General features: G+C 39.4%; 1 long non-coding RNA gene across 1 annotated transcript in view; it reads right to left on the bottom strand.

Moving 5' to 3' along the window:
* Positions 1-11,037, bottom strand: part of LOC107989026 (uncharacterized) — a 96,180-nt gene extending 85,143 nt beyond the window's left edge. Inside the window, exon 1 of the long non-coding RNA XR_001760522.2 lies at positions 10,221-11,037. This is a non-coding gene — a long non-coding RNA (uncharacterized LOC107989026). The remainder of the gene's footprint in view (positions 1-10,220) is intronic.

Genomic DNA, 11,037 nt, shown 5'->3' with positions numbered 1-11,037 from the left:
GTTACTCAAGCAGCAATGCCGACTTGCCATGCTAACGGACTGAAAGGTGCAGCACTATCAGCAGTATGAGCCGCTGTCGCCCTGAGCAGAAAACGTTCACCAACTTATAGTAGTCTTAGCCAATTCTTTTTTTATTATTATTTAACTTCTTTACTTAAAAGATAAAATAGACATCTGATTATTATTATTTTCTTTTTTTCCTTTTTTACAACTGTAAACATCAATTGCAATTGTAAAAACCAGAATTTGGTGTTACCTCAGACCAGGTGATGATATCTGACCCCGTCCCCTTCTGTCCTAAAGCACTCCTGCAGGACATATCTGTCCCCAGACATTTCCAGAGCAATTTTGAAAACAGTAGTTCGACAAACGACTGTTTAATGGCAGCTCTTCCACAGTGAAGTCAAGGTCTTTTTTCTCCTTACTGAGCTAGTCTGTCCTTTATAAGGACCATAGTATGTGTGTGTGTCTGTGTTTGGTTACACAACAGCAAATTTAAGCAAACCAATTGTTTTGACCTTGAAAAATATTAAAATATGAAGAGACTAACATTTTCTTGTTTGTTGATTTTAGAAGTTTCTTTCAGAAAATACAATTTTCTTTTTTTCTGTACTTTGTTAAGGCTTTGTAGCAACTATAGACTGGCTGGAGTATCACAGGCTTCTAAGTAACCTACATGTTAGTCTACCTCTGACTAAGGGACCGGAACCCTTCCTTTTCCTTCAAATGCTTCAGAAAGTCTCAAGTAATTCACAGCAGCCTAAGTCCAGCAGAGGAATTATGTAAAAGTAAAACGCACAGAAGAAAGAGATAAAGAAAGTCTACTTCCTTGTCTTCAGTCTTTGAACTATATTGCCATATATCTTCTAATACACCGTTTATAGGTCGGACTGTCAAATGTACATCTTTGTTCTGAGCAGAGGACGTATTTGTCACGCCATCTGCTTTGTATCCGTCCAGTGTGGTAGAAAATGTTCCTCATAATTCACATTTTGAATTAAATGTAATGAGGATACCACTGCATGGGCGTAGTAACAGACATTTGGCTCATGCATGAAATGTAATTAGCTCCATCCCACACTTGTGTCTTTATGATGAACCACATGACAAACAGGGAAGAAATATGAGCTTAGGAACATATTGCAAATCTGCAAGGGTGCCATCAGTCTGTGAGCCTGGCAGATGTATATACATGTGTGCCTTCTTCTCTATCATGATCGGTCCAGCTCTGCTCACAACATTAGCACTGTATGATTTAAAAAAAAAAAAAGTTTCAGTGGTCTTTGACATTGAATCTGATTCGAGAATACTGTGAAATCAAGGTTTTAGTACAGAACATTTGAAAACCATAGCAATAGAAATAAAAAACCAAATAGAATGCATGCACATTCTTGGAGATTTTCTAAAAAAGTATAATCAGTCTCACATAGTAACAGATAGGGATCGATCTGACACTTAGGTCAAAATGTCAGGAACAAACATCAAAAGAAAAAAACAACCATAGCCCCTTTAGACCAAATGCTCAACTTAACCATGCACAACACGCCCTGAACACAGCATGTTGGAGGAGAAAAGAAGGTATCGGATTGATATCGGTATCGGCATATTCTCAGCGTTGCAGTACTGATACTGAACATGAAAACGTTGTATCGAGTCACCCCTAACAACAGAGAAATGTGTCAGACCTAAAGTACCAACATCAACGTTCTGATGCCCATCAACTTCAGTTCAGTTAACTGATGAAAGTGTCACACACTCTTCAGAGTAATGTTTGAGTACAATATAAAGCCCATGTCAAAGCAAACATGGCTCAGGATGTGTGTAAGCTTACAACTCTTTCACGTCAAACTTTGTTGATATCTGAATGGATTTCTAACTCCCACACTATTCCATAAAAGCCAAGCACCCCTGCAGGAGAGGCCAGACGAGGGTCAACAGAGGTCAACGCAGGAATTACCTTTTTCGTGTGTTAATAGGTTTTATCAACGTAGGAGTCCGGGAGCCAGTTTTATACAACACAATTGTCATATTATTGTGTAACTCAAATGTTGTTGTTGATGCAGCAAAATATATGCATGAAAAGGAAAACATAATGGATGGAGATAAGAGGATGGACTTTCATTTCTTTAGGAAAAACAGGCATGCGCACATGCACACACGTACTGTACAGAGGCACACACACACCAGACAATAGAACTCAGCTACAAACGCACTCACTCAGTACACTGTGTTCTCATTTTGAAGAGTCACTACATGTCCTGTTGGTCTAAGCCCCACTGTGATGATGGGCTGCCATTAAAGAACTGGTAATCTGTTCCCAGTCTTCACTCCACTCTTACCCTCCCTGACAAAAGATTGACCGTGTTCCTCCCTTATCCTCCCTGACAAAAGATTGACCGTGTTCATCCAATTTGACTTTTACTATAAAAGCATGAAATTATGACATGTCAACTCCAGGCCCAAGAGGTTGGATCTTTGACCAGAACCTTGTTTTTTTTTTTTTGTTTTTTTTTTATTTCAAAGCTACCAGTGGCTCATCTGAACATTGCACTTGCACTCAGTCTGATCACAGTGAAAACAGCACGTGCTGAAAGAAACACCAGCTGAAATGGAAAGGGCAGTGATGGAATAGATCATTATCCAAACGCCATATGTTAAAGCAGATTGCATTTTCCCACAGTATTAAAAGGGGCATCAGACTTGTTACAAGAGCCACGCCGATGTTAGCTGTCAGTTTGCACTGTCGCAGTCGATTTGCCTGATAGCATTAGCTTCAATTTGGCATGTGGCCAACTACTGATTTTACAAATCCCTCTCTATTTTATGTCAAACGACAACTTTGCAGTTTTGTGAAATACTTACGCTTAGAAGGGAACTAGCCGTTATCACTTCTCGGTCACTGTGGCCTCGACGACATAGGAGAAGCATCTTTTCCCATTATCTCCATTTATCAATAACAGCTGTTTTTATTTATACTTTCTCAAACCTAAATTTCATTGTGCCTCTCTCGTTCATCCTCTCTTCTTCAACTGTTTCTGTCGTTGCTTTTTTGTGAACATGAACAGATTGAACGACCAGTTCTAATTTATTTACAACTGAATCTCCTCACTTTATAATTAAAGGTTATCTGAGTGCATGACTTATTCATGCAAACGGCGGTGAAGCATCAAAATATTAGCTTTCCAAACAGCTGGTGCACATCAGGCACGTTTGTTGTTATTGATATTGACAAACGCATATGCAGAACAGGTTTTTTTTTTTCCAGATAAAGATTGGTGATAAAGCAACAACAAAGAAATCTAATTTAAAGGTGTGAAGAAGTAGAGGGGGTGTGAGTGTAATCCCAGTGAAATAAAGAAGATGTGTGATGTAAAGAGCACAGGGTGATGTGAAATTGAGACCTTAGCGAGAACGTAATCGACTGACTACCGTTTAGTTGGCTGCCTCAAATACACACACGATGCAGGCGTGCTTTATTACAGCCCTTCTCTTAATGTAGCTCTATTTTAGATCTCTTTAATAAAATCAATCCCACATTTCTGCATTAACAAAGCAGAAATCATTACAGCAGGCGGAAAATGATATTCTAATTAACTAAACCTAAGCATGGACTAAAACAGATGTTGATGCAGATCCACAGCATAATCGGTGGAAAGAATTAAACCGTTATATTTTATACGCCACAGACATTGTGTGTGTGGGTTTTTTTATAAAGTCTCTGTGTATCTGTATTTCTTTTCCTTTCTTCCTACTCTCTCCACCACTCCTGCTTCATTTAGATCATGATGAGGTGTCAGTGCTCTGCCCTTGAGTGGGAGAGAATCCCTTTGTGTGTGCGCAGGAGGATGTGGCTGTATGTGGAATTTGATTGCTTGTTCCTGCGTTCTGGATGTGTGTGGCCCCAGCCTGGCCTGGGCAAGTGACAGACATTGGAACCGTGCTGTCACAGCAGGAGAGGAATGATTTACTTCTCAGGGGACTGAAGGACAGGAAGGCACAAACAGTGAACAGATAAATGCACTGTGCTGCTGGGAAGACAGTGTAAAAGGGCTGATGCCAGAACATATATAGTGCACCTTGCCTCCGCAATAAAGCAGACTGAGCTAGGTGTTCTTGTCTGTCTATATATATATATACTATATATATATACAAATTACATTGAACTAATTCACTTATTTACCTGTGGGAGGGTTGACGAATCAATGAACTCACTGGAACAAATGTTTAGTAGTCAGTCCGGGGGGTCATTTATCCCTCTTGTACTAAATATACCCTAAAACAGGACTAGTGTAACAGAAATGGAACATTTTTTGGCTTGGCAGCTAAGTTTGAAATAATCACGGTAAAATGACCTACTGACATTGATAATAATAAATATATATTTATATATAAAAACTGAATATACTGTATGTTTACTTGATAGGTTGAAGTACTTTGATTACCAGCATGAGGCTGTATGGCACAAAGGGGTTCAATATGACATGGTTGCTGATTTGGTGCTGTAGATTTAATCTAGACATAGAATGACACCTTTTTTTTTTTTTTTTTTTTTAAACATTTAATTTTTACTTACATTGCTCATGATCTAACAGTGATCTACTGGTAGACCGCGATCTACCAATTGGGCACCCCTGCTGTCAAAGAGTGATCATGTCGTCATCAGAAATAGAACTACATTCAAACTAGGACGAAACCGTCAATCATCCTGACATATCAGGGGTAGTTGTTTTTATGGAACTTATTAGTTATATTAATATCTAATTTTCTGACTGATTGAGCACACAACTGTACTGTAGACTAAAATATTACAAAAAGAAAGTGTAAAAATATAACAGAGCAATAATGAATGGTCGATTTCAACAGCGGATATTTTGCACTGTGTGTATTTTCATGAAAATCTTAGCTTTTTTTACTGTCATTTCAGATCTATTCAAAAGAGCTTTTTACATTTCTTGCCTGGATCAAGTACTACCAGCAAAACATTATTTTGTGTTTACCATGTGTCACCCTTTCATCATTTCTCTGCCGTTACCACCTTACAATCTTCACTGTGGTTAAAGTAGCTAAGATGGCCGCACTGGACAGAAACGCCTTGCTCAGCTCAGAGTACAGGCCAGCTCAAACCACTTTTTAAAAAAAAAAACACCAGGCTAAAATGACAGATTTGGTTAAGTGGTTTCGCAAAGCAATAAGACACAACACACTGACATTTTACAAGACCCGTGACAAGACAAACACACCTCCTCTGGTGTGTTTTATTGTTGTTGTACTTAGTTTGTTTTTACAGCAACAGGAATCGCAGTAGTAGTGCTGAGTAAAGCTGCTAAATGTAACAAACTAATAAAGAATTCATGTACTACTAATTAAAAATCATGTTTTGGTATGAGTGAATATGTTGTTGAATGCAATTCACCATTTGTAGGCCACCCCTCCCTGCCTCCACCCCCCTCAGTGCTGGTTTTACAATTAGCATCACAAATGCTAAAGTTTAATTTGGCTGCAGAAAAACAGATGACTCTGTGAAATCAACTAAATTGTCTGTGTTTTTGTTTTGTTTTGCAGAGAAAGTGTGAGGTCTGTCTCTCTTACCTCCTGCCTGTGTTGAGTTACTCAGTGTCATCACACTCACCCGTGTCCTGTGATCCCTTGTTGATTAGTCTCACTGGTGTCACCTGGTGCCCTGGGATATACAGTACATTCCTATCTCTCTCACTCAGTCCTTGTCGATGTCCATGACATGTTGTGGTTAGTTCTTGTTCATGCATCATGTTTATGCTCAGTGTTTTACTCCTTTGTATTCCTGTTTGTTCCTGTCTGATTCTTGAATCCTTTTTTTTTTAGCTATGAATAAACTTTCTGAAGTACTGCACTTGGGCACCACCTGCTTCTCGACACCAACTCAAAATGTAACAGAAGGGACATCAATGTTGGTTGAACAATAATACACAAATATCTTTGGAACACCACTGGAACTGCAGCTAATATTACATGGATGGTCGATTTTTTAAAAGTACCTTGTATACTTCTGTACACAGAGAAAAAATATCCATACAGTATGCACCCTCCACACACACCCTGAAGCTAACAGAGGAATGGTTGGGCCAGAGCAGCAAGTAATGAAATGATATGATGCTGTTAACACAAAAAAGACAGAAAGATTGTTATACACCATCCGTGCAGAGATACAGTTAAGGTCCACAGTGTAGTAAACAATAAGGCCAGTTCCTCATGTAATAGTATTTGCACTGCAGTAGAAGTACATGTGTGCGTGTAGTACATAGAAGTGTTTGAATGTCACTACTGTCCAGCCAAGTCCATGCTGCTTTGCAGCAGTTATGAGGATAAAGGCTGTTCATGAATGATATGATAAATGTCAACATCAGTGACATGTGTGTAATGTTACTGTAGCAAAAAAAAAGGAAAATGTTTGAGGATATTGTAAAATTATAAGGTGAACATATATAAACATTATGATATATTGATCGCCAGTATATTAAATGCTATGTGCAGATAATATATATTGAAGGCAATACATTAACCAATCAATGCAGCAAAGTTTCTATTAGATGAGCAGACACAGACAGCCATCCATCCTTAGCCACAGCGAGGCCAATAGCATATGAACTTACAGCAACCACCTAGGTGTTAATGCAACTGTCTTTGCCTTTTTTTTCTTATCTTCCTCTCCAGATCTCTTGATCCAGCTGATCAAGAGATCAGCGTTAACGACTGACCTAGGACACTTAATATTGGCAAAAAGTGGAGATATCAGATACAGTGGCGATATCAGATGTATGCCGGCGCTACTCCTTTAAATACACAAGTGGACATCTGATCCGACCCACAGCAGCCTTAATGCACACTCAGCACTTGTGAAGCGCAGTTTATTTGTTTGCATCCTGTTGCGATCAGCTATAGTTTTATTATTGTGCCCGTGAAAGGAATGATAATTGCATCATAGAACTGCAGTTTACTTAAGTAGCAACTGCGCCAGTGAAAGACTAAACAAAATCGACAAACAAAAAAGTTCTTATCTAATTTGGCCGGATAACGAGAAATAATTTGTGCCGCCCTTAGGAGGGAGTTTAGTTCCATGATGTTTAGTCTCGCACTTTTTCACATATTTTAAATAGTGTTGAGGCACGGGGGGAGAGGGGGTCTGCTGCAAAGCTGTGAAAAGACTGCTACAATACACTACACATCGGTGAGACAGTTGTCACCCAGAGGAGGCGCCGTTGTAAATGTTATGTCACCCTCAGCAATCTTAATGCATCTGAGCACTTGGACTGCAGTTTACAAGTGAGGTAAGTACACATCTAAATGTTTGGAAGTGCTTTAAAAGGAATGTTAAATTCTTTAGTCAACGTCAGGTGCCCACTTTTTTCTAATGCGCTGCTGTCACACTAGCAGACTCGATAAACAGGACTGGAGCAAAATGTATTCCACAATAAAATAAATCAACGATTGGTGCAGGAGCCATGAGCCATATTTATCTAGAAATGTGCTCAACAATTAATAATGTCTGTCATTCTGTTTGAAACAAAATGACAGGTTTTAGATTTCCAAATTAGTGTTTGTGTGAGTTAATTTTGTCTCTTTTTTAATGGTGCCTGTTGGAATAAAATTAAAAGAAATTGTTATGATAAAATGAAGATACATTTTAAACCGAGCAGAACTTAACTCGTCATTGGTTTTCTAATACCTTCAGCTGTAACAAATTGAATGCTTCTGATCCAGGGGTCACATTCAATACAACTGCCTTTATACAGCATGTAATTTATGGCACAGCTATTACTAAAGATCAATAGCACTTAAACTGCTCCACTGATATTGAAACCTGCACTGATTTAATGCACAAACACACAGCGCACATACACGCGGACAGCGGTACACACATACTCATACTCACACACATTACTTGTGTATTTGATATAATGCAGTTTCTCCTCAATATCCCCATGTTTGTTGTTCATTTCCTGCGATTGCTCTTTGAATTTGAGGCATAAGTGCACGCGGCAATCCAATCCAGTGAAGGTTAGCCTTTCACTCTCGCTCTCTCCCACTCTCTGTATGTCTCTTTCCCAGTTTATGTGTGTGTGTGTGTACATTGTTCTAAATTGTAGTAAATGTGTGCAAAGAAAAAAAAAGTATATACATAGAGATTACAAAGAATTTTACACAAATTTTGTATACCAGTTAGCACTTTGTACATGGCTAACAAGTGAGCATCAGAAGAAAGAAGTAGAACATGGAAAACATGCTGCTTTGCTAAAACAAATAAAAACAAATCAACAAAAAAAAGTAAATGTGGAAAATACAGTGTATTTATGAAAAAAAAAATCTCCCGTGACTTCAGGAAAAAATTTAACGATGCAAGAAGTGATTTCAACGACTTGGGTTCTCAGATAGAATTGTCTTCAGCAGTAAAAGCAGTCAGAACATTTCCTGGAACTGAGCCTTCAAAAAGGTTTATCTTTCTGGTCAAAGGAAATATGAACAAGGGAAACACTTAGCAACGCCATGAAGTAACGAAATGAAAAATGTACTCTTTACCCTTCTCATCTAACCTTCACGACTAACCTGAGATTGAGTTCCTATATGTCACACACACATGGGCACACACACACACACACACACATACGTATACTTACAATTAGGGAATATCATCATAAATTATTAGTGAAATAACAGTTGACTTGGCTCTGCTAAAGGTGACTATCCAGTCAACATGCTTATCCTAATATTAATAATGTGTATAAAGCTATGCTGTATATCACTGGAGCACAGATCAAAATGAAAACACGTCTATCCTTCCTATGCAACACATTTTTGGAATTATCAACCACCCTGTTGTCTACTCCGACACAGTTAGACACCAGGAGGTTTAGCTAAAAAAAAAAAAAAAGGTGATTCATCCACCACACAAGGTTATAACGTTACCAAAATGTCTGACATCTAAGCTAATAGTAACCAACGTGTATCCTATTATTATTTAATAATGTAATACAACATGTAGTATTTGTAGTACTAATCTGCCATATGTACTCCAATGACTTTTAATCACCAATATTTTAAACCAAAAATGTGAACTTATTTGGTGATAAGATGGGTTGTGGTTATATGTAGAACTGCATAACTGTGACAAAAAAAAAAAAAAAAAAGCCAATCAAGAAAAAGACGCTTTGAGGCAGGAAGTTGTTTTGGGTTTTTTTTTTCCCCATCACTGAACTCCAAATCACTCAGTCAGGCGAATATCTGTTTGCTGCACTGCATCAGTACAGTGTTAAACGATTTAATTTGACAACTTTATCATATAAATGTCTCCTAAAATACTACTGTAAATTTACAACGAACTAAATTGATTTGCTGGTTAAAAAACACTATTTATTTTAAGCAGTAAAAAGAAACACTGTCACCTGTTTACCTGTCTGTACATCATTCGTTTTCTGAAACACACATTGTCCTGTGATCCTGTTGGATCTGCTTTATCTGTTTCACAAATGTGCTCCCATCACATTATTTTACTTCTAATTATACATTGTTATTATTCCCACAATCTAAACTGCTGTCAGTGGTTTTTAAAACACGACTTCATCCAGTTTTATTTAATCTGCTCTTGCAATAAAAAAAAGAAAAAAGATGGATAAGAATGAAGTGTGTGATTGGGAGGAAGGGAGGTAAAGGAAGTGAGAGAAACAGACAGAGAAAGTGAGATGATGATATAGATGATGTCTTTCTCTTCTATCTTACGGTCTACTTCCTTCTTTTATTTGGATTTTTCTACGTGGACTCTTAGCACTGTGGATGTCCTACTCACAACAGCTCTCTGCTACAACCGAGAAAAACATATTGAAATTCGCCGCACGCACCAAATACTGACAGTGAAGCGCTCCGTCTCATTATTCCCTCACCAACACAAAAAGAGTGCGGATTTAAAGGAGATGTTGATGTGGGGACTCCAGCTTCAGAGGCAGCCCCTCTGTTACTGCGTCTTTGCCAACTAGTCTAAATGGCAACCCAGCCGGCTTTACGTCTTAGACATTGCTGCGGATCTAACCAGCAATCACTCACCCTCAGTATCACAACAGGTCTCATGTTAAGGCTGTGCATCCATCCATCTAACCTTCTCTCCAACCCGCCATCAATCCATCCGTCCATCCAGCAGGATACACAACTCTCTGCGTGACCAAGTGCGCACCATCAGCCGGAGTGCATCTTACCTTAAATTGCTCCTCAACAACCAAAGACGTTGACTTGTCCATGACAGGTCGTGAAATAGGGCAAATCAGTCATGACAGAAGAAGTCTGTAACGTGTTTGAGAGCATGAGCTCTGAATCGGCGACCAAAAAGTTGGGATGCACTCTAGGCTCTCAAACTCTGCTGCAACATCTCCTGGATTACTGTCAAGACTGGGTCATTAATATTCTACCAAGGCGATTGGTTTCTCTGTTTTATGACTCCCTGCGGGTCGCTTGGCAAAATAAGGACTCCATGCCAGTAAAGTCCCCCTGCAGCTACCTCCGGTCCCAGGTTCGTCCGCTGAGTGCAGAAACAAAAGAGGGAAAAAAGAAAACAGGAAAGGCAAATAGAAACAGCCTATCGTTGTGAATGTGTCAAGCTCCAGCATAGGCGCACTATTGTCTTTCAGGTCGTGAGGCGAACATTTTCGTTAAATCCCATTGAGTCCCAGTAAAGGTGAGCGCGTGTCTGCTGCGTGTGAGTGTTGAGCAGTGGTCGGCAACTGGAGAGGAGTCCAGATCAGACAGCTGATGCTCTGCCTTGCCTGGGCGAGTTCCATGCGGCAAATCGCCAGAGATACCAGGAGGAGAGAGAGAGGGAGAGAGAGAGAGGGAGAGTGGGAGGGAGGGATGGAGGGTGAAGGAGTGAGAGAGAAAGGGAGAGAGCGAGAGCCTGTAATGATAACAACAGCTGCCAGAGTTGGGAAGAGGGGAGAATGAAGGACGGTCTATGCAGGATATTGTCCACTGACTGATGAACCGGTGTGTTCCTGAGTGTGTTTCTGAACGAGACCGAGA

This window comes from Cynoglossus semilaevis, chromosome 9, assembly GCF_000523025.1.
Source record: "Cynoglossus semilaevis isolate Cse_v1.0 chromosome 9, Cse_v1.0, whole genome shotgun sequence".
Classification (NCBI taxonomy): domain Eukaryota; kingdom Metazoa; phylum Chordata; class Actinopteri; order Pleuronectiformes; family Cynoglossidae; genus Cynoglossus; species Cynoglossus semilaevis.
Note: the sequence above shows the minus strand (reverse complement) of the source record. Positions and strands in the feature narration are given on the sequence as shown.